This window comes from Monodelphis domestica, chromosome 7, assembly GCF_027887165.1.
Source record: "Monodelphis domestica isolate mMonDom1 chromosome 7, mMonDom1.pri, whole genome shotgun sequence".
NCBI lineage: Eukaryota > Metazoa > Chordata > Mammalia > Didelphimorphia > Didelphidae > Monodelphis > Monodelphis domestica.
The window spans coordinates 23161673-23182531 of record NC_077233.1 but is presented as its reverse complement, the minus strand read 5'-3'; the positions used below and the strand labels follow the sequence as shown (position 1 = coordinate 23182531).

General features: G+C 39.4%; 1 protein-coding gene across 2 annotated transcripts in view; it reads right to left on the bottom strand.

Moving 5' to 3' along the window:
- PTPRG (protein tyrosine phosphatase receptor type G) overlaps positions 1-20859 on the bottom strand; it is an 822458-nt gene that overhangs the window by 236776 nt on the left and 564823 nt on the right. The window lies entirely within an intron of this gene.

The following is a 20859-nucleotide window of genomic DNA, read 5'->3' as shown; positions in this document are numbered from 1 at the left end:
GTTCTCATTGGTATTAGCTGGCTCTAGTATAGTCCTGGCTTAACCAGAAATGTGGTACCCATTCTGTGTACTCAAGAAAAATGAATTTTGGGGGCAGCTGGGTAGCTCAGTGGATTGAGAACCAGGCTCTGACATGGTAGGTCCTAGGTTCAAATCTGGCCTTAGCCACTACCTAGTTGCTTACCCCTCTAGTTTTCTGTCCTAGAATCAATATACAGTATAGATGCTAAGATGGAAGGTAAGGGCTTTAAAAAAATGAAATTTTTGTGGAGTAAATTCAAAATATGAATGTCCATGTTATAGAACACAGCTTGGGTACTAAATGAATAAATCAGAATCTCCAAGTTACATCACAGACCTAGATTTAGAAGGATAGTTGGCAGGTAGATGGCACAGTGGGAGTCACAAATTAGAATCTTCACTCAAGATGCTTATTAGCAGTACAACTGTGGGCAAGGCATAAACTCCTTACTCTTTGTGCCTCAGTTTTCTGATATCTAAAATGGGTATAATCATAGCTGGTTTTTATGTGGATCATCCACACACACACATCACATATACATTGCTTTGAACAACTTAAAACACTGTACATAATAAACATTGTTATTTGATTCTAAGCTCGTGGTGGGCAAAGACTAAGATAGTCCTTGCATTGCCTCTTTCTATATCTCCAATGTTGGCACAGTGCCTGGCATATAGTAGGTACTAAATAAATGTTGATTAATTGGGGTTCTTTTACTTTGACTTCCTCAATGTATATAGATGTGTAGTCTGGGACCCAAAGGGGCTAAGTGATGTGCCATAGAGACCACATCAAATAACGGTCCCTTGAGCCCAAGCCCAGGGCTCTTTCTATCATACCATATGGCACCCATTTTTTTTTGTTGTTGCTAATGAATTTGCTAAAATATTATCTTTCTAATGACAAAGGCATTAATCCCATTTTTCTGGAAGGGAGAATACTGATGTGCCAAGAACATCTTCTTTTTTCTCTCGTTGTCACTGTTTTAAGTCTGTTATTAAATAACCACAAATAGCACCAAATGAGGGTTTGCCCATAGCATCCAGAGTCATCGTACAGAGGGGCCATAAAATGGATAGTAAAACCACTTGGTGAGGGCTAGAGACGGGAGGTCCTAGGTTCAAATCTGGTCTCAGACACTTCCCAGCTGTGTGACCCTGAGCAAGTCACTTCACCCCCGTTGCCTACCCCTTACCACTCTCCTGCCTTGGAACCAATACACAGTATAGATTCTAAGATGGAAGGTAAGGGTTTAAAAACAACAACAACAACAACAAAACTACTTGGGATGGAAAGTGACAAGGAGATCCATTAGGCAGGATATACTCAAAGTAAATATCCTAAGAGGGGCTTAATCTCTCATTTTTTTGTCTCTTCATCCTTCATGGCCAGTAGAGTATTGGCCATATTTGAAGGCTAATGAATACTTGTTTGAATGAATGAATGAATGAATGAATGAATGAATGAATGAAGTCCAATCAAATTGAGGAAATAACCATTTTGCAAAGGGGAGGTTCATGGCTGATTCTATTTCTCTAGAGCTCAGGAACAACTCCAGGCTTGCCTGGATCCAAACCCCAAGAGTTAAACTAATAGATATGCAAAACTTCATCCTAAGAAGCTCACAGGAGAGCCGAGTTCCTCCGATCAGAGGGGAAGGGTATGTCACTGGATAATCATCCATTTTCCATCACTTGACAGGAAAGGACTCCTGGGAGCAGTTTCCATCAGTAGATGAGAAACCGCCTAATTCCTCAGCAGTGGGAGGGGATTAACATAAAAAGGAAACAAAATTATAAATGCAAATAAGATTCCTAACCCCCTTCAAATGGAGCAGGGCAGTGGAGAGGGCTACTCACTGTTAATTCATAACATTAGTGGAAACTAGTTAATTCACAAGTTATTCATCTCTGGAGAGTTGGATTAATAGCCAGAGAAGGCCACAGATGAAATAAATCTGGTGCGTTTGGTCTACTTAATACTGAACATTTTCCCACATCACCCTCTGACCCCTCCTCTTCCCCCAGAGTATTTACAGCCTAATTGTCAGCCTTGGCTTAGGAGGAGTCCATTACTGGAAAACCAGCACCCTACAGGTCATCCCAGAGGCACACTGGCAAATCCGTGCCCGGTCCATGCGTTGGCTGCCAGCACTAGGCTTGGCGATTGTCAAGGCAGACAATTCCTCATTTTTAGGATCACCTAACGGTCCTCAGCTTTGAATGAGTACAGACCTGCTTGCCCTGGGCTCTCCCCAGGACGCTGGCTGGGATACCAGCAGCTCAGAGACAGGACGGGCGAGGGCAGGCTGGGGCACCTTTGGAATGGAATTTCCATAGCAGTGTCCTGGGGGTTTCCTGTCTTCTTCTCCTTATTGCTGTGTGCTTATAGGCCAGGTGAGTTCAGGGGGACATCAGTAGAACAGTAGATGGCACCTTCAGAGGACCAGCGTTCTGGGTCCCTTGTGTCTGCTCAAAAGGAACATGGCTAATGCCCTGGAACGAAGCAAGAGAGCTTCTCCCCAGCAAAACCTGACCCAGAGTCTTTTGCTAGAATGTGTCCCATTTCACACAACTATTGGCTGACCTTTGATGTAAAAAAAAATGTATTGGAGACAGGGAAGCCTGGGGCAGGAGAAGCTGATTTCAGGTTCAGCAACTTGAAGGCCAGCTCTCTGATCAGCCTGACGGCCCTGGACAATTATGACTTCCAGTTGTTAAGAACGCTCCCGTGAACAAAAACCCCAACAATATCAAAAGCTTAGAAGAGAAAGCAGAGCCCACTGTTTCTCCTCAAGGAGAGACATTGGCTGGAACATTAAATGTGAACTTGAACTCATCCTCTTTCATCTCCACAATGTAGGGAGATACTCAGGGCAGCACATTTACAAAAGATTCTGAAGCTCTATGCTGTTGAATAGCATCATTCTAGATGTGCTGGGTAGATAGTTAGAAAGAAAAGGGGAGGAGAAGAGACAGTAAGGAAGAGACAGGGGTGTGGAAGAGAAGGAAACAGAGAGAAAGGGAGTGAGAGAGAGGAGAGAAAAGGAGAGACAGAGAGAGGAGAGACAGAAAGGGGGGAGAGGGGGAGAGAAAGAGAAAGAGACAGAGAGAAAGGGAGTGAGAGAGAGGAAAGAGGAGAGATAGAGAAGGGAGAGAGAGATACAGAAAGGGGAAGAGAGGGGGAGATAAAGAAAAAGAAACATAGAGAAAGGGAATGAGAGGAGAGATAGAGAGAGAAAAAGAGAGAGAAGGGAGAGACAGAAAGGAAGATAGAGTAAAAGAAAGAAGAAAGGAAAGAGACAGATGGAGAGGAGAGAGAGAGAGAAAGAGGAGAGATAGAGAAGGGAGAGAGAGATACAGAAAGGGGAAGAGAGGGGGAGATAAAGAAAAAGAAACATAGAGAAAGGGAATGAGAGGAGAGATAGAGAGAGAAAAAGAGAGAGAAGGGAGAGACAGAAAGGAAGATAGAGTAAAAGAAAGAAGAAAGGAAAGAGACAGATGGAGAGGAGAGAGAGAGAGAAGGGAGAGAAAGAGAGATACAGAAAGGGGAAGAGAGGGGGAGATAAAGAAAAAGAAACATAGAGAAAGGGAATGAGAGGAGAGATAGAGAGAGAAAAAGAGAGAGAAGGGAGAGACAGAAAGGAAGATAGAGTAAAAGAAAGAAGAAAGGAAAGAGACAGATGGAGAGGAGAGAGAGAGAGAAAGAGAAGAGATAGAGAAGGGAGAGAGAGATACAGAAAGGGGAAGAGAGGGGGAGATAAAGAAAAAGAAACATAGAGAAAGGGAATGAGAGGAGAGATAGAGAGAGAAAAAGAGAGAGAAGGGAGAGACAGAAAGGAAGATAGAGTAAAAGAAAGAAGAAAGGAAAGAGACAGATGGAGAGGAGAGAGAGAGAGAAGGGAGAGAAAGAGAGATACAGAAAGGGGAAGAGAGGGGGAGATAAAGAAAAAGAAACATAGAGAAAGGGAATGAGAAGAGAGATAGAGAGAGAAAAAGAGAGAGAAGGGAGAGACAGAAAGGAAGATAGAGTAAAAGAAAGAAGAAAGGAAAGAGACAGATGGAGAGGAGAGAGAGAGAGAAAGAGAGAGAGAAAGAGAGAGAGAGAGAGAGAGAGAGAGAGAGAGAGAGAGAGAGAGAGAGAGAGAGAGAGAGAGAGAGAGAGACAGAGATGGAGAGAGAAAGAGAATCTGATTCCAAAGATTGGGCAGACTAATACTTGAAAAAAATTGAATCAATTAGTATTTCTATGTTAGACACTGGGGTAGATGCTGGGGACACAAAGATATAATCAAACAGTTCTCAGCTCTTGGAAAATGGGAAAATGCCATGTACACATCGACATAAATACAAAGTGGAATATACATCAAGTAATTTCCCAGGGGAGGTCACAGGTCGAATATGGGGATAGTTTGTTAACAACAGAACAGAGACTGCAGAGGGCACAATGAAAGGGCAAAAAAGAATGGAAAAGAAGCCCTGGAGGGACGGGACAAATATTGATGGATTTAAAAAAAAAGCAAAAGCCACTCAAAAACCAGGAATAGTAACTGGGGAAGGGTGCTTCAGGCTAGGCAGTCTGAGACATAATCACAGGGACTCTAAATAGGGTTAGAGTAGGCTTAGTAATAAAGATCACATTGATTTGATAAATCAATTTATGAGAAAAATAGGAAAGTGGAGAATGGATGGATGCAGGAGGCAGCAGGGCAAATATCCTTGGTCTTGCTTGATGGCCAGTTGCAAGGTTTGGTGGATCAGCAGGAGAAAGCTAGAGCATCACTGGGAACCTTACTGATGTGCAGTAACTCTTTGGTTCTTCCACATTGATTAGGGAAAGATGTTTTCCACATAATGGGATTTACCATGTTATAGAAGCTTTTCCCATGAAATCTTCAATGCTGTTGCGTATTATAAAGTCTTAGTGGGGTTCTTTCAAAAACATGCTATGTGTTAAATGCTCTCTTGCTTTTTTAAAGAGAGAACAGCAAACATAGCCAAAGGATTTGTGTTGGAAGGGATGACAGATAGTCCAGTCTTTACCTGAATACAGTTCTTCTAGACCAAAAAAAAAAAGCCAAGTGGTTGGTTGCTCAAGCTTGGAAGGCAATCCCTCTTCTTACTACCATCTCTAAGAACTCCTGCCTCTAATCAAGGATCAGCCTTCAACAGAAGGCTCTTTGTGACCTCTAACCTTTCCAGGTATTATTATCTTCTCAATTCAGATTGTTTTGTATCCATTTGTATTATGGGGGAAATAATTTAACAGTTTAGGAAAAATTATCATACTATTTAAATCCAACCATATGGGATTAAGGGATGTCCATACCCATAAGTCTCTAGGAAGGCTAGAGATGGCTACAAGGTATTACTGATTCTCTCCATCTCCTGCCCTGGATCCAAACAAAGCATTTTCATTTTGGGTTATCACACTGAAGAAGTCCTGAGGGGTCCATTCCAAACTTCTATTTTGGGTTAAAGCTACTTATATCTGTCTTAATCTACTTTGCTTTTAGGTCATCCTCTTGGCAAAACTGCTTAACTTAATGGGAAACCATTGTCAAAATCCAATATATTTTAAGACTTCCTTAATCTGGATAGTGAGCCACTCCCTTTATGGCTCCCTCTCCTATATCAAATGGCTTAGTACATTTTCTTCTATAATTATTTCAGATTTTAGGGTCTCCTTTCACAAATGATACTATACTCACACACACATAAAATATGGACTTTGAATAGAATCTATATTTACTCATTCAAATAATTGCTGTTCTCCTCACCCCCCCCCCCCCAAATCAGTTTCTTGAAGTTGAGGGCTGTTTCCTTTGTTATTTGTTCCTAAACAACTAGCACAGCACTCAGTATAGAGGAAGAACTTAAAAATATTGCTGCATACAAGAAAAATGAACAAAGGGTCATCTAGACTTTGCCTAAATAGATCCAAAGAGAAGAAATCCACCATCTCTCCTGATCTTGATCATGAGAGACCATGGCCATGCTCAACTCACTCTGGACTGCTTGATGGCAACCTTGCCAATATACTATCCTCTTTTCTTTCTCTCACCTCCTATTTGCCAGTTATAATTTCTGTTAGATTATAAACTCCTTGAGAGTAACGGTTCTGCCATTTTCTTGTTATTGCATCATCAGTGATTAATAGTTAATCAACTGACATTTACTAAGCACTTACTCTGACCCAGGCACTATGCTAAGGACTAGGGTACACATTCCTGTTCTCAAGGAGCTAACAGTCTAATGGGGGGAGACCACATGTACATAAGATCATAATCAAAGAAGACATTTAACCAATTTCTTTCCCTTATTGGATTATAAACTCTTTGAGGGCAAGGACAGTCTTTGGTTTCTTTTTGTATCCCCAGTGCTTAGCACAGTGCCTGGAACACAGTAGGCACTTAAGAAATGCTTATTAATTAATTATAAGGGGGAAAGAAGTACTGTTAGGGGGAGATCAGAGAGGCTTGTTGTGGAAGTTGGGCTTTTAGCTGGGTCTTGAAGGAAAACAGAGAAGTCAGGAGGCAGAGATAAGGAGAGAAAAGAATTCCAGAAAAGGGGTACTGCCAAGTGAAAATGTACTTGGTCTGTCTGTCTGCCCATCTATTTATCAAATCTATCTTCTTTCTCTCTATTACCTATTATCATCTGGCTATTATCTCTATAGCTCTCTATTTCCTCTATGCTCTCTCTCTTAATTTATACTTCTATCTGTCTATATACCTACTCTTAAAAATAATTTGATAATGATGCTTCAGAACATTTGGTTTCCTATATATTTTATAATTTTAATTGTAATAATGTTTCAGGATATTTGGTTTCCTATGTATTTTATAATTTCATAAAATCCTATATATTTTATGAATTGAAAAACATGAGTCTGAGTGGGATTCATGGGCTTCACTAGACTGCCTGAGGGATACACTGTACAACAAACATTAAGAAATTCTGTTTTCTATAAATCATAGAACCATCCCATTATTCAATATACATTAATTAAGTACCTACTATGTACAAGCCTCTAGCTAGGCATTAATTAAAAAGATAAATGTAAAGATAGCACCTGTTCTAAAGTAGTCCAAGACATTCAACTGGGATAATAGAACATTCATACAGAAAAGAAAATGGAAAAAAATAATTTGAGAAGGAAGAGAGCATAAAGAAGGTAATCAGGAGAGGATTTCTCATTAGGAAGTGGCATAAAAATCAAGTCTTTTTTCTTTTAATTTTATTTAATTGATTAGTAAAAATCAAGTCTTAAATAATGCCCATCCTGGAAAGGGGACTTAGAATAAAAAGAGAAGATTAGGGAGAATGAGGTGGCTCAGTGGATTGAGAAGCAGGCCTGGAGATGAGAGGTACTGGGTTCAAATCTAGTCTCAGACACTTATTGTGTGACCCCAGTGTTACTTATTGCCTAGTCCTTAGCCCTTACCACTCTTCTGTCTTGGAACCAATAGAGTATGGATTCTAAGACAGAGGGTAAGGGTTAAAGAAAAAAAGAATAAAGAACATTAAAATATAAAACTTTAGACGTAGGAGGACATTGAAGGACCATCCATGACAACCCCCTCATTTTACAGAAAAGGAAACTGAGAGGCACAGAATGGAAGTGACTTGCCCAAGGTCACACAGATAGGATCAAATTTGGAACCAGGAGGAACTCAGAGATCATCTTATTTAACCTCCTCATTTGACAAAACGAGAAAGCTGAAGCCCAGAGAGGGGAAGTAACCATCCAGATGTGATGCAGACAAGACCAGTAATGAACTTCACTGTAATCGTGATTAATATGTTATTCGCAGCCCAGCACACATTAAGAGGATCACCATAGCCATTACAAGGATGATGCATTTACCTAACTACACCCCAATAGGTTATTCAACAAAGTGCTATTGAATAAACTCTGCCAACTCAGTGTCCTACAGTGTCTGCTGCCATGATGTGTGTCTGAGTTCGGGAAAGGATTGAATCTGGAATGCAAGCTCTAAGAGGGGGGAAAAAAAAGGAAAAGGTAGAAAATGTAATGAGTGAACTCCAAATGGCACAAACCCATATCAATAATCAATTCTGGGACAAAGAGTTTGCAGTAGCTTTCATGTTTAAACAAAGATGGAAAACCAATAAATTGGAACGCGGCACATAAGACTTTGATAATGAAAGAAAGATTTCCCCAGGCAGGGTACAAGTGTATGCACTGGCACCAGCGGCGAGTGTTCTGCATTCAGAGCAGAGAAGTTAAATGCAATCTAATTAGACATCAGAACATTTTCTGTATTTCCACCCTCTGTTTCTTTTCTGGCCCATGGAACTCCTGCTCATGTACTGTAGTCTCTGCCAACTGATTAAATATCCATTCCCCATCCTGAGTAATACCTCACACAGCATTCTGGTCCACATTGCTCACTACTAGAAAGGCTTTGCGGAACCCTCCACCAAGGAGTTACACCCTCGTTGGTACCTTTCAAAATAAATGCATTAACTCTCTGAAATCTGGACTTAGTCCCATAACTAAGGAACACAAAGAAAATTGCTTTTAGGGAAACTTTATTCAGGCTGTCGCAAAGTTTGGCCATTAAGGTAGAATTGTTTTCACAAAAGAAAAGATCATTGAAGACAAAACAACTTTAAATTCATAAATTAGGGTGCCACATTCGTAATAAGGCAGTATAAATAGAGGGTGCGCCCATTTCTAAGGAGAACATGTTGATTAATAAGATGAGATCAAGAGTGTTTAGAAAAAAGAACAAGAGTGTTTAGAAAAAACAAAACAAAACACCTGAGCTCCACAGAAGACGAAATTAAATTGCAAGAAGGAGGAAAAGACCAAAATAATGATAATAATAATAATAAAAAGGCTCCTGGTACAAACCTGATTGATAGAATGTGCTATTTGTAGCAGAACAAAATGGAAAATTGGGAAAGTTTATTCCTAGTAATCTTTGCTTCACCATGCCCACTTTCTGCCCTTTGAGAAAATAATATGATTTTTCTTCATCAGGCATGCAGTCTACTTATTTAAGCAATAGTGCACCAGATCTTTCCATCCTTCCAGCAGTTCAGCTGGAAAAACAGCCCACTGGGGGGTAACATTTTATCAGGATGGAGCCTATCTTATGAAAACCGCCATCGGCAATAAGCTGTAAATAATCAACTCCTTACGCAAGGGACCCAGATGGATCTATTTTAACTTGGGGATTTTGACTTAGAACACAACTCCGGGTGTGCATAGTCACTATGCCCAAAACAGAACAACGTGGAGCGCGAATGAAGGGGGAGGTGGGAAGGAGGAATTAGGGTAGAAAAGAAGTATCCCGGCTAGGTCAGCAGCAGAAAGGGAAAAAAAATCATGCCAAAGAAGCTTCATTCCATAGGAGTCAACTATTGGCAGTGGCCACTGGGTCCTGCTTCCACATAACCAACCTTTAAGAGAAAAGACCTTTGAATGAGAAAATATGAGAAAGGGCAAATACGGTGAGCCTTATATCAACTCTGTAGATTATTATTCAGTTTTGAGTATCGTAAGAGGTCAGATGAAGCCCTTGAAACATTGCATCTATTTGTAATAAAGGTCTATCAAAGAATCATGGAATTAGGAAGGGACCCAAGAAATCATCTCTTTAACCTGTCTTTAGACCCAACATTTAACAGTACAGTACTGAGAGTATTGGTTTTAAAGTGGGAAAAATGTGGGTTTAAGTCTCACCCCTAAAAATTGCATGGTAATAAATAGATCCAAAGATTCTTACATTAAATGGTGCCAAGTCAGTAAGAACTTAAGTGCCTACTATGTGCCGGGCATTCGGGGATTCAAAGAAAGGTAAAAAATGGTCTCTATTCTGAAGGAAAGAGAAAAGGAAAACAACTATTTCCAAACAAGATATATAACTTTTCCCCAAAAGTTTTAGGATATTAATTTATTAATATTATAATAATTATTATATTTTATATTTATGTATAATAAAACAAATAATAATCAATAACATTGAATTATACATTGTATATTAATAATTATGTATTTAATATATTAATAATAATTAAAATTTAGGGCATTAAATTTAATAATTTAATTATCTACATAATTTAATTATCTACAGGATAGTTTGGAGATAATCACAGAGGGAAGGTACTAACATTAAGGAGATTATAGAAGGTGAGCTTTTAGTTGGACTGGAAGGGAACCAGATTGCTATTTTTCTGTGTCTCCTTAGGTTTTTTTCTTTTTACCCCTCTCCTCAATGTCAGCTCCCATTTTTGGGGTGCTGTTAGTGTATGTAATTGTAGCTCCCTTTCCCTGGCCCCCTCACAACTCACTGCTTCTCATGTATAGGGCTCTATGGAACAAATATTCTAGCTAAGACTCATAGATTCTTTAATGTGTGGAGCCCTCAGATAGTATCTAGTCCAATTCCTTCCTTTTATAGATGAGAAAGCTGAGGTCTACGAAGGTTAAATGATTTCCCCATGGTTACATTCTTTCAGTGAGAGGCAGGGTTGTTTAATGGATAGAGCATGAGACTAAGGGTCAGGAAGATCAAAATCCCACTTCATATATTTGCTCACTGTGTGATTGGGCAAGAAGCTTAAATTCTCTGAGCCTCGATTTCCTCTCTTGTAAAATGGGGGTATTGACAGCTCCTTCTGCACAAGGTTATTGTGAAGGATCAAATGAGAACATATAAGGCAAACCTGAAAGGGCTATGTCAGTGCCGTTATTAATATCTTAAGGTTATTTCTAAAATAAGAGCAAACAAGCCCTGAGTGAGGAGATCTCTTACTGGAAGAGAAGTTTGTTACTTCATGGCATTTCATTTACAAATTTAGAGGCATCTCACCCACACTTAGAATATATTCTTTTTTAAAAATTTAAAAATAATGGATGCCTTTGTTTTCATGGAAGCTTTATTTGTGAGTATTTCTTTCCCTTTCTTCCCTCCCCAGTGAGTCATTACTTGTGACAAAGATTTTAAAAAGTGATACAGCCAGCACAGGCAGCATTTCGACTCCGTCGTTGGGATATGCGATATAATTGGACCGTACTCTCAATTAAGGTTGGTGGTCTTTCTTTCCTAATCTGGTGAAAAATTATGCCTTTGTTGATCGGTTTAATCTACATGATGGAGACTGAAGACCTCTGAACTGGGCACAAAGAAGACCCTTGTCCAAGTTACTCCTCCGTCCCTAGCTGTGTGACCCCAGACAAATGGATTGCCCCTCTGGGCCTGGGACTTCACATCTGGGAAAAAAATGGGATTGGATGGTCTCAAAGGTAGTTTACAGCTCGAATAGTCTATGAAACTTGGAAGATAAGGACAGGGGTAGATCTACAAGTGACCTAATTTTCTTCTCCAGGCTTAATGGAAAGTTAATACTAGTTAGACATGCAAACTCAGTATCTTTTCCTCTCTTCAACCATTGCTTTCAGCAAAGCCATGAACTATCCATGTGTTACACTTTAGCTCCCTGGAGAATCTCAGTCATCAAACTCCAGTGCTGAAACTCAGTACAGAGCCCAGGGTAACTCTAAGCCCTTTTCCTTAGGAAGCAAAATGTGGAATTTCCCCCTTCCTCTTTTTTTTTTTTAATCTCAATTTTCTATGGATCTCTTAGGGGAGGTAGTTCAGGTAGACTCTTGTTTCACAATTCTTGTTTTCTGCCTTGAAGGTAGGCTAATAATAGAACTAAAAATAATAATTAGGGAATCCGTAAAGGATAACAACCCTGAGCACCTCCTCTAAAGAAGGAGATGGATAGAAAAGGAAACTGACTTGTGGGACAGATACATGAATAAAGCTCAATAACTTTGGAATCATAGAAAATAACACTAGGCTGTGGGAGATGTCCTAAGAGATCTGGTAGTCCAATGATTGGCCCCAAATCCATATTAACTTCATGGAATTCTTGATGAGTCATCATCTTGAGCTCCTTTCCTAAAGGAGGACAGTGTCAGTGAAGCAGCTACCTTCCAAGGCCAGCTGTTTGATTTTAGGCAGTTTGAAATGTTAAGATTTTCTTTTGGGGGCAGCTGGGTAGCTCAGAGGACTGGGAGCCAGGCCAGAGACGGGAGAACCTGGGTTCAAATCTGAACTCAGACACTTCCTAACTGTATGACCCTGGGCAAGTCACTTGACCCCCATTGCCTAGCCCTCACCACTCTTCTGCCTTGGAACCAATCCATAGTATTTTTTTTCTTAAACCCTTACCTTCTGTCTTGGAGTCAATACTGTGTATTGGCTTCAAGGCAGAAGAATGGTAAGGGCTAGGCAATGGGGGTCAAGTGACTTGCCCAGGGTCACACAGCTGGGAAGTGTCTGAGGCCAGATTTGAACCTAGGACCTCCCATCTCTAGGACTGGCTCTCAAACCACTGTGCTACCCAGCTGCCCCCCCAATCCATAGTATTGATTCTAAGATGGAAGGTAAGGGTTTAAAAAAAAATAAAAAGATTTTCTTTTGAGGAAGTAAAAATTTGTCCCACTGTAATTGCCACCTTGCTTTGTTGTCAGGTAATAAACAGATTAAGTTTTATTCCTCTTTTACATGGTGGTCTTTCAAATACTTAAAGACAATCATCACTTTCTCTGTCACTCTGTCCTACTCGAGCTATATTTTGTCCTGGCTCGTTATCCCTGGTTTCTCCAAACATTCTTCAACTGTCATGGATTTGGGAAACCTTTACCATAACTTTTGCCCCATTCAAGTTGGCCAACGTTTCTAAAATATGGCACCCAGCAATAAGCCTAAAGAGTTCATCAGTAGACAGTACAATGGAAGGATTACCTCTCTGGAGTCATATGATGAATTTCTGTTGCTCTCATCAAAATTCACGATAACTTTTTTCTCTTTCTTTGTGGCTGCTCTTTGTTATTCCCTGATTCAATTTGGATTCGCTAATATCCCAAGGAATCCTTTTTGTGTCAACAACTTTCTAGCTCCATGAACCCTACTGTCTTTGGGTGCCATGTATTTTGAACCCCAAAGCAAGACTTTACGTTTGTTCTTACTAAATTTTCTCCTGTCATGGACTACTGGTTCAATCTTGTATCATTTTTCTGGATCCTAAATTCTGCAATCCTTCCTAGGCTACAGGCTATCCTTCCTAGCTCTGTGCCAGGCATTCAGAGGCATGATGCCTCTATATTTATTCATGAAAGTCATTGATAAGAACATGGAATGTGGAAGGGCCAAGGATAGAGCAAGGTCTTATGGCACTCCCTCAGATGCCCTCAGAATTTGATGATGATTAGCCAATTCCACTCACCTGGTCAGAATGGATCTTTTTTTTTTCCTGAACCTCGGTAACTGTCCTATCACCCAGTTCATATTTTCCAATCAGGCAATACTTTGTCAAATGTCATGGAGAAATTGAGGTTTGTTTTATCTGTGACATTTCACTGACCTTTAGGTCTAATAATTTAGTATAAAAGAAGATGAGATTAATTTGGTGTGACCGATTCTTCATAGAGTCAGAGTGATTATCACTTACTTTTCAAAGCGTTCACAATTGACCCTGCTTTTTAAAAAAAAAGTTATATTGATGCATTTTATTTAACACATCAAAGTCATTCTCTGATATATATCTCTCTTGTAACAAAGAAAATAAACTTACACAAAACTGACCTGTAAAACTACTGCCTGTGACAGGCTAAACAAGTAAGATTGGGCACCTGAAACTCCCTCATTTTCATTTCACATCATAGAACTTCAAATGCCTGAAAAGAGATAATAGTTTCATATGGAGTCTTCTCTTCTCCAGGGTAAACCTTCTCACTCTCCCAAGATGGGGGAATGTATGTTTTATCATCTGTTCTCAGGGACCAACATTGGTCAGAACAATTGATTTGAGTTCCATTCCTTTTTTAGTACTGTTTTTATTTGCACTTTTACATTCATTAGAAATTGTTTCATACTTAGTACTTGGATTTCTGGTATCTACACAGTACCTGGCACATAGTAGGGTCCATAAATATTTGTTGACTGACTTGTGCATATTATTCTCTGGATTTGATTGCTTTGCTCAGTATCAGTTCACATGAGTTGTCCTTTCTTTCTCCGAATTCTTGATATTCATTAATTTTTATGGTACGACAACATGCCATTACATTCATATATTACGATTTGTTCAGCCTTCCTCACCAGATGAACTCCAAATTAATTGTTTGGGTTTTCCTACCAACAAAAAGAAAGTGCTATAAAGTCAATTTTTGTGCATTAAGGACCTTTTTATCAGGCCTAAAATATATAGCTAGAAGTGGAATTTCTGGGTAAAAGGGAGTGAAAGCTATATAACTTCTGGGTGTTGTATGGCCTCAACCACGTATTTTATGAGCTATCTGAAGACCAATGTTGGAACCTCAAAATGACACAACTTTCAAGCTCGAAGAAACCTTAAAGAGATCAACCAGTCCAAGACTATCAGTTGGGTTTAGCATCATAAATGGAATCACATCCTGGAAGGGAGGGTAATGAGATTTCACCCTGGGGACTCTGGAATCATTTTTTCATGATGAAATCTTAGATGAGCTCCATTATTCGGCTCAGGATAAAGGTATGACTCTGCTTTCTCAGTCTGATTCCAGGCATCTGGCCTCAGTAAAGATTCCAAAACTAGAATTACTTCATATAAAGCCTCATAATCTCCAAACCAATGACATTCTACAAAGCCCTCATGTCTTCATCCTGCACAGCTGGTTTCCAGTAATTTGTACAGCAAATGAGACTTGGGCTAATGCGCCAAACGTGTGCATAGTTAGACACAATTCCAAAGATTCGGGGTCATAAACTTATTTCTCTGATGGTTAGGGAAGAAAGACCTAACAGTTTGCATTATATAAATTCCCTCCTTGTCATAAAGGATCGTGTGTTTTCTGGAAAAGGGGAAAAAAAACTGATGAGAAAAATGAACGGAGAATGACTATAAAATTAGACAGTTATCTACATTAAAAATACAAATAGAATCATGCATTAATAATCACTTGAAAAACTGGTCTCCCCATTTCCTACCAGCTATATGGCTTTTGGACTTCTTTGGAGCTCTCCATCATACTTTCCTTCCCGAGGAAACTCATTGGGAAATCTCATTATCCCGCAAGATTGAATCTGCCTGGTATTCACATCTCATCAGTCCCTTCTGCCTCTCTGATTAGACCCTCTGGCTAGAGAAGAGGGCCCTGAGCTTGAGGGTTTCTATTTATGAGAGGAGCCCAGAATAATAACAACAACAATAATAAAATGCTAAGTAAGTGCTTTTTAATTATTATCTTATTTAATGCTCCCAACAAACCTGGGAGGTAGGTGTTATTATCATCCTCATTTTAGAGCTGAGGAAACTTAGGCAAACTGGTTAAATGACTTGTCCAGGGTCACACAGCTGGAAAGTATCTGAGGTCAGATTTGAGCCTAAGTCTTTTTATGCCCAAGGTCTGTCCTGTGACACTAGTTGACCCATTTCACACCAGCTACATTGCTTTTGGACTTCTTCATTATGTGACTGAGCCATAATGCCTCTACTTCTTTCCCCTTCTGACTTTCTATTTCCATGGCTGTTGTCTTCCTCCATTATACTCTAAACTCCTGGAGGACAAGGATTTTTTTTAAACTTGTATTTGTATCCCCAACCTTTCCCACAGTGCTTCCCACATGGTTTGATGCTTAATAAATGCCTGTCAATTGACTGGACTCATAAATAATAAGGAGGTGCAAATGAAAACAATCTTGTTGGCCCACATCACCTATCAGATTTATAAGAATAACTAAAAGCTCCTTTCCATTGGGCAGTGGGGAAAGAGGTACACCCATTCATTTAAAAAATTATTTATTCTCATTTTTCCATGGTTCCATGATTCATATTCTTTCTTTCTCCTCACCTTCTCCCTTCCCTCCTCCCATAGTCAAGGAGCAATTCAACTAGGTTTTACATGTATCATTGATCAGGACCTATTTCCATATTATTATTTTCAATGGAGTGTTCATTTAGAGTCTACATCCCGAATCATATCCCCATCGAACCATTTTTGATGCAACCAGTAGAATCTTTTTGGAAAAGTATATGACAGGATAGCCAAAGTTACAATATCTTTTAATGGAATAATTTAACTGTTGGGAATATACCGTGAGATCCTTTTGAAACAAAACAAACAAAAATCTGTTCAAAGATTGTTAAAGATGTGATTTGCAACTTAGGAAAAAAAAAGGATTTCAGGAAGACAATACTCTTATTCTTCCCTGATTCCTTCTCTTTCTCACTTTCCTTTGAGTCAGTTCTAAATCTACTCTTCTCAAGTCTCCAACATCTCACCATTTAGCTGAGGAACTCACGTTTAACTTTACTAAGAAAACAGGTCATGCTCTGTGTGCCCCACCTTTTGCCTCCTTTTTTCATCTCAAAACCCCTTGATGCCAATCCCCACCTCCTTTCTCCCAGTCTCTGAAAATGTACTATCTTTTCTTCTTGTCAAGAGTACTCCCTTCTTTAAGTAGTCCTTTATTCCCCCTCCTGCTGCCTTCTCCATCAGACAGAAATCACAATCATCTCATCTCTCTAATCTCCATCTTTTCCCTATCTGCTGGGTCCTTGCTCACTGCAGTCCAAAGCTCTTTTTTAGAAGCTTTTACTGGACCTTTTCATTGCTTCCAATGATCAGCTTATAACCATTCTACCTTTCTAAAGCAAATTCTTGGGGAAAAAAAGTTGTCTACACTTACTGTCCCCAATATCTCCTTTCACTCCTCCACTTGAGGTAATCTGTGTCATCACTCAGCTGATACTGTTCTCTACAAAGTTAGCACTGATCCCTTATGAGTCCAATCTGATGGCCTTTTCTTAGTCCTCATCCTAGTAAATCCATCTGATGCCTTTGTCAGGATTGATCATGCTCTCCTCTTGGCCAACTTCTCTCTGGGTTTTCATATCGTTCTCTCCTGCCTCTCCTTCCTCTCTTACCATTCACTCTCAGTCTCTTTTGATGGTTCATCATCTTTATCATTCTCCTTAACTGTGGATATTCCCCTCTTGTCTCTTCTCTCCACGTTTCCTTTCTGGTGACTATCAGCTCCCATCTTTAACTAGGATATTTTCCTATTCAGTACACTCCAGTGATTCCTTAATGCCTTTAGCATTAAAATATAAACCATTCAGTTGATCTTTTAAAGCCCTTCACAAATGGGCCTCAATTTTTCAAGCCTCATTACTGTCTTCTTGCCTCAATGGTTCAGTTTTCTCTGGTCCTTCCTCTCTTTTCCCACCACGATGCACTCCATCTATCTTTTTGCCTAAAGTTGGCTGACCTCCTTGCCTCTATTTCCTAGAAGTTCTCAATTTAAATCAAAGTACAGGCATCAGTTTCTTTGTGTTTTTTTTAAAATTTCTTTTAAAAATAATCCTTATCTTCCATCTTAGATTCAATACTGTGTATTGGTTCCAAGGCAGAAGAACGGTAAGGACCAGGCAATGGGGGTTAAGTCACTTAGAAAGGGTCACGCAGTGAGGAAGACATGTCTCCAAGTCTGGCTCTCAATCTCTTGAGCCACCTAGCAGCCCCTCACCCCAAGCACTGCTCTCTATATAAAGCATTTCCTGATTTCCCCAGTCTCACAGTACCTCACTTCCCTAACTACTTTATATTGAACAACCTTGTACATTTATTTAGACACATTGTCTCCTCTGATTGACTATAAGCTCTCTGCGAGTAAGAATGGTGCCATTCCCTGTTTTGTATTCCCATTGCCCAGCACATGCCTATAAATGCTTCCTGATTGATCTCCAAAATTAGAGGGTTGACCTCAACGTTTTATTCAACCTCTAAATCTATGCTGCTATGAAACATCAAGGCTCCCCTGGAGAGCCGAGTCTTGCCCTAGAAAGGAGAAGGAACATAATAAGATGTGCATGATAAATCAAACCTATTCTATATCCTGCTGAAGGACAGAGACAAATAAATAATTAAACAAGGCTTTTCCATATAAAGCTGCTCTGAGTGAGATACCCACACTGCATGTAACTGAACCTTTTTTTTTAATAGAATATTGACATATTTCATGCCGACAAACAGCGTATGGCTGTAAAATGAAGGCGGTGGTACCTCTTCTATCTTAAAAGGCTCATAATTTGACTTGGGTAATCCATAAAGGAATATAGTCAGTTTTCTCTGGAATTATAAAATGGGAGCTTCAGGATTACTTAAGGAGACTCATAGTGCACTCCATTCTCTCCTGTTAGCCTTGCTCCCCATCCTTCATCAAAAAATACTGAAGCTCAAGCATTTCAGGACAGAAGCTTAATATAGAACCCTCTTTTCCTATGCAGAACCTGTATTCAGAAGCTTACCTCCCTTTTTGACAATGTGGCTTCATCACTGTTGATTTTAGTTGTCTTTATTGGAGATTCCTTTCCTGTGTGGCAGATAGATGCTGCCTGTACTGATTTTTCCTAGGTTTTTCCTAGCTGGAAAAGAAAAACTTGTCGAGCCTAATAAAATTGTGTCAGTAATTAACCCAATTCACAGGACAGAATGAGGAGGGAGCTGCTTGGTCACTATAGCAAATTCTGATCACCCCACCAATACAATGGATTTTCCCAAATGATAATGAATAAAACAAAACCTTTTTCTTAAGTGTAAATATTTTGGGATAATCCTCCTTGCAAGCCAACTGCCTTCACTGCAGCACCTGGAGTACCTTATGCAATTATTCTGATCTAATTTTGATAGCAGATCTGTAAACTCAGACCTGGCTGATCTCACCCAAATGCATTTTTAAAATGAGTTTTGCCTGATATTGGAAACAGACCTGATGAAGAGGCAGATAACTAAGACATAGGCTGAAAGCAGTTCTTTAAGAAATATTGTTCACTGCATTAAACAAGTGCAGAAGTACACATACTAAGTACTACTCTTTATGCAGGGTGAAAGGAATATATTCAATACAATATCAGAGAAGACTGCAGTCTTCAGTGGTGAGGGCATTCACACTTTTCATGTTGGGGGATCAAATTTAGACAATCAAACAGGGAAAATGAATATACTTTCCTGCAATTTGAAAAATTCTTTCCTTTTTCTCAGCTTTCGAACTGAACATAAGGAGAAGAAAATACCCACAAAATCTTAACAATGCAGTCTAATCCAGGAGGATGGGTATTACCTCCATTGATATATATGCTGAGTTATAACCTCACTGATGAAAAAATATGATAGGAGAAATCTCCAATCAAAAAGGGAAGCTAGAAAGCTAGATGGTCAGCCAACAAGAAAGAAGGAAGCATAAGTGCTGTAGAGGCGCCCAGGGATCCTTAAAAAGACTAACGAGGGTCATATTCTATAGATGTTCTATTGAAGATTAATGGAAAGAAAAGGACAAGAATGGACCTGGATGAGGAGATGTGTATGGGTTGAGGTTAACATGACTAGTTTGAAGACCAGTGTCAGAGACTTCACTGATGCATGATTAATAATAATAATAACAAGAACAGCAACAATGAAGTTCCAGAAACACACATACATTGGCCAGAAGGAGAGCTACCTGTTTATCTCTTCTGGAACTGTAAAAAATTATTTCCTGCTTTAAATATGAAACAGGCATCACATGGCCGACTAGGAAACAATTTGCCCACTCAGATTCTGTCCTTGGTTCTAAGTGCAGCCTGTATACTTGGACCCTCCAGTGACAGGTGCCATAAGCACACAGTGACAGACCCTGGGCCACCTGGCTTAAACATATTGTATTTCTTCACCACCTGTCTAAAGAGGATATTGGAAGAAAAATATGAGGGACTATTGGAAAGACGATCCAAAGCATCTTATTCCTTTCTGGGCAATAACAATAGATAGTCGATAGAAGATGGAGCAATCTTGTGTTTCTCTCATTTAGGCTGGAATCTCTAGGCACAAGCAAGGAAAAATGACAAATCAGGGCAAATCAACAGAAACGTCTAAATGAGACATCTTAGCTACCTCCTGTTTAGTCCTTTGTTGCAGAAGTTTCAGGGAGGAGAAGACTAGCCATTCTTTCTATAATGTTTTAAGGTTTGCAAGGCATTTTATTTATACAGCTCTGTGGAACAAGTGAACAAGCACTGGGCTGCGAGTTAGATGACCTCGTTTGAATTCTGGCTATGCCATTTACTATGTGACTTTGGACAAATCAAATCTCTAGCCTCAATTTCTTCATTTGTAAAATGAAAATTTAATAGTCTCTGAGTTCCTTTCTAGTTCTAAATTTAGGATCCTTTGATTAACATTGGGATAAGCATTTTTATCCTTATTTTACAGATAAGTAAATTGAGACCCTTTTCCCAGGGTCATATAGTTAATGACAACATCAGACTCTAATCTAAATCTCCTGAATCTCCATCAAAGGCTTTTCTGACTGTCATTTTTCTTTATTAAAAATAGAAGCCAAGTTGAAAAAGCTCTGGAAAGAGAGGCCTGCTATGAGTTAGGACTGTGAACTAGCCCAATCATTTGAAAAGTTATTAGAAATTATTAATCAATGAGTCAAATATCATTAAGTACTTATACTATGTGCCAGGCGCTGAGCTAGCTGCTGTGGTTTAAAATACAAATAATGAATTATGCTCAAAGAGTTATAACACTGTGTATACCTTCTGACCCAGAAATACCACTGTTAGGTTTATTTCCTAAGTTGATCTGGGAAAAAGGAAAAGAACCCATATGTTCTAAAATATTTATAGCAGCTCTCTTTGTGGTAGCAAAGACCTGGAAATTAAAGGGATGCCCATCAAATGGAGAACGGCAAAAACAAGTTGTGGAACACAACTGTGATAGAATACTGCTGTGCTAGAAGAAAAGATGAACAGGTTAATTTTGGAAAG